Consider the following 4,357-nt stretch of genomic DNA (forward strand, 5'->3'; position numbering starts at 1 on the left):
ACAACACTCCTCACAGATATAACATGGGACAGAAGACTCACTTTCCCCCGTCATCTAAATCACCTCATGTTCCCAAACGTAGCCAACCCCACGTCACGAACTGGGCACCGGAACGTAACCAGTGTTTCAACTGTTGTGCGAAAGATCATGGTGCCGACTCATGTTATTTGACCCCATACTGCCACTATCATGACACACGCTTACACCCACGGGCAGACTCAACGGCGTTCCCAGACCAGGTAAGTCAAACGCACACATTGTTCCAGCAACGCCAGGCAAACTGTCATTTTTTTGGGAAAAGCCAAAAACATTCAAACATGGCAACACTACAAGCACAATACCGGCAACACATCACTTTGTCTCAACTAGTTGCATTCCTAATGATACCATTCAGCCGCCATTGCTTCCATCTATACCAAATGTCAAATCACCAATTGCGGGATAACAGGAGATAAGGTATCAGCTTTAGGCAACAAAGTCCTTAACATTTCTCTTGGTAATGAAATTTTTGCTCACAAGTTTGTCGTAGTAGAATCTAATTTCGCCCCAGTACACCTCTTGTAGGTTCATGATTTCTTATACCATACAGGAATTTGCTTCCACCCCCAAACTAACAGCATTACTTTTAATGGTCAGATTTACCTGTTAAGGACTCCCTCTTGTCTATGGATGCATGCTGAACCCTTCACACCCGCAATGGCGATCTATGAGCTCACACATGACCATAGTCACCCCGTGTCTACACCTCCTTCACCTCCCTCTCCTCCCCTCCCACCAGCCATCACAACCCGCCCTCACACCAGCCCTCACACCAACTCTCCTCTTGCTGCGTGCCCCGTCTCCCTAGCTCCAACACCAGCACCCACATCACGTAAACCTTCGCGTACAAAACACGTTGACGACAGTGCGAAATCTTGGACCGCTAATGATAATGCTCCCAAGTTTATAGCTAGCGCTATCACTAATATTTCAGCATTTCATGATTTACTAATAGACGTTTCTTGTCCATCGGCAAATGGTATTGCTTATATATTACCTGATAATATACAAGTAAAAGGTTGTGTAACATTACCTTCCTTGTATAATATTACTGATAATAGATATCAGGTGCATGCATTTAATCTTACCCCGGCCCCATTGACTATTAAGGCTGGTATACCTGTAATACCTTATGAATTCACAGACTTGCCTATCTGCAGATTTGATTTACCTGTTCCCTCCCCTGTTTTTCGACCACCCTGATGAAGGATATGATATTTTGAAGCACTTATTTAAAGAATTCCCAAGCGTACTGCCAACCAAAGACCGTCCTATCGGAAAAAAAACATTGCTTCAACACTTCATTACCTTCGAGCCTGATGCTAAGCCTTCATTCATACCAAGTTACAAGATCCCTCATTCGAAGCGACAGGCCTTGGAAAAGGAGGTTAAAACAATGTTAGACATGAATTTTATTCAACTAAGCAATTCACCGTAGGCCTCCCTCCTCCTCTTTATTCCAAAGAAGGATAATACTTTCCGCCCAGTGGTTGACTATCGCAAGTTGAATAAAGTCACAGTGCTAGAACCCTTCCCCATTCCTAATCTTAGATTGTTTTTGCAAGACATTGGATATATATTTTTTTTTCAACCAGCGACCTTGTTAAAGGCTTTCTGCAGGTTCCTATGGCTCCTGAAAGAGTGCTATATACAGCTTTCTCGACTCATATGAGAAACTTTGAATTTTAAGTATGCCCTTTTGGCCTTCGGAATTCCCCTCTCACATTTAGCAGATTAATGTCACATGTAATATCAGGATTGATTAATGATCAGGTCCTAGTATATTTATATATTTTAATTTCTAAAACAAGAGAATAAATTGTGCAGGTTTTCAATAGGCTATCAACTGTAGGATCAACTATTCAGCCTAGCAAATGGCAGTTCTTTAAATCAAAGTTAGATTTCTTAGGTCATACCTTGTCATCTAAAGATTATCGCACCTAATGATTCAAAAGTTAAAGTCATTGCCGATTTTCCAACGCCTAAGAACCAGAAGGAATTGAAATAATCTTTAGGCCTTTCAGGTTTTTACAGACCGATCATTCAAGGTTATGGTCCATCACGACCCCGTTTACACATCTTAAAAAGGTTTCTATTCAACAAGGAAAAAGACACATGTAACAGTTGTGACTAATTAAGGCTCCACTCGTAGCTTTCCCCAATTTCAATTTGCCTTTTATCCTCACCACTGATGTCTCAAATCTCAGGCTCGGAGCAGTACTCCACCAGAAACATTGTCATTCTGGAAAGATGCAGCCCATTCCTTTTACAAGTCGCGCCCTCAATTCAGCGGAAAACGCTACCATACAACGGACCGTGAATTAAGTATCACAAGGGCCCTCAGTCATTTTCGAGAGCTAATCTTGGGATATCAGACAGTAGTGCACACTGATCATTCCCCCCTCACGTCCATATTTAAAGGTAGGGGCCCTCATGGACGACGTGCCTGCGCGATTGAAATTCTAGCAGGGTTTGATGTCACCATTGTTTATTTACCTGGGAAACAAAATGATGCCGACGCGCTATCACGCGTTCCTCTCTGTGACACTCACAACCTGCCTGACTCTAGCTCCTCGCCCACCTTTGCCTCCCGCAAGGTGAAATTCTCTGACATTGCACCGATCTTGGTAAATACTGCTGCACCTACCATTAAAGATCCTTCGGAGGACGAGATCCGGCCTGCACATGTTAATTGTCGCCGTTCCGATCCCATTCATTCTGTTATCGCCCCAGTCTTGGCTGCATCATCCGTATCTCTCATGGACCCGCCCCACAGAGGATGAATTCCGGTTAGTACAACGTAATGATAATCTGTACGGCCCCTTAATTCAAGCTTTAGAAAGCAATGAAAGACCTCCCCCTCGCAGACATATTTGAGTAAATCAACTTTACCTTAATGATAACTTTCTACTTTGTTACAAGTCTCGACATAGGACAAGAAAGCTCAAGGCATCTCGTAAGCTTGTAGTCATTCCTGATTCTCTTGAAGGTCTGTCTCTCTCATAAATCATACTTCAGGAAGTATAAGGCAATTCACTTAGCTTAGCAACGCTTCTTTTTCCCACGCCTTATTAGCAAGGTTGCTAAGTATGTTCAGTCTTGTAAACAATGTCTGGATTATAAGGGAAATATAATTGACCCAGCCCCTGTATTAAAATATGACATTCCAGACTTTCCTTTCCAGAAGGTCTCTTGTAACACATTGTCAGGTTTTCTATCTTCTCGCAATGGAAATCGTTTTATATTAGTCTTCATTGATAACTTCACTGAATTTCATAACAAGGTCATGGATAAGTTATGTGATATTATGAATGTAACTCGTGTTAACATTCTCCCTGACCGCCCACAAAGTAATGGTATTACAGAAAGACTCAACTCCTCCATCTGCCCATCAATGGGATGAATCACTCCTGGGAATCTAGGATTTGCATCAATGGTACATTCCACTCTTCCTTAGGTTTTAGGTTATACCTTGCATTTTCTTTTATATGGGATGGATAAAAGACTACATTATGACCTCATTGATGAAGATCAATTTCCTTCATATAATGATAATTTTATTGAATATCTTCTAAGTAGAAACAAGTCAATCTTTCAGATTAAAAAGCAGCATTTGATTAATTCCAGAGATAAGATACTGTCATTTCAACTCAAAGTTGCCCGCCACAATGACATTGAAGTTGAAGCACTGGTATTTAGAAAAGTCAACCAGCAACTCAATATCAACCCATTGCGTACGCCTGTCATAACATATATGTTGCACAAGTTTTGGCCCTGATGGCAGACAACATGACAACGTGTTTCATAGAAAACAGCGATGTATTTTCGTTATTGTTTACTTTTTTTGTTCAAAGATGGCACTGAGGGTCAGTTGTAGATGTAATGACCTGATTGGTCGAGGGCATCTGAGGGCAAATGGCATGACCCAATTGGTCAAGATTTTGTATAAATACGTGAAATTTGAACCGGTAAATCATTCTGCCTGATCGCCTACCTGTCACAGTGGCTCCCAGAAGAGTTAGCTCCCGCTCCAGCACTCGCTCTTGCTCCGTCGCTGCTGCTGACGACGCGGTCGCGTCCACCCCCCGACCGCTCATCCTCCCCAGGATTATGCAGGTGCCATCTATGATTACTCGTCTGACGACAGTGATCTGAATGAGTAACCTGCCGCAGGGGAGACAAAGTCTACTCAGCAGCAGCTCCGAGTCCAGCTCTGACAGCGGCTCAGAGTCGGAGTTGGATTACAAATCCCAGCAGGAGACTTCCATTGACTTCGATTAGTCGCTGTCTAATGTTGAACAGCAAGCATGGACACGGA

The sequence above is a fragment of the Penaeus japonicus genome, unplaced genomic scaffold (genome assembly GCF_977035675.1).
Source record: "Penaeus japonicus unplaced genomic scaffold, GWHDUDI00000001_assembly GWHDUDI00000021, whole genome shotgun sequence".
NCBI classification, from domain to species: domain Eukaryota; kingdom Metazoa; phylum Arthropoda; class Malacostraca; order Decapoda; family Penaeidae; genus Penaeus; species Penaeus japonicus.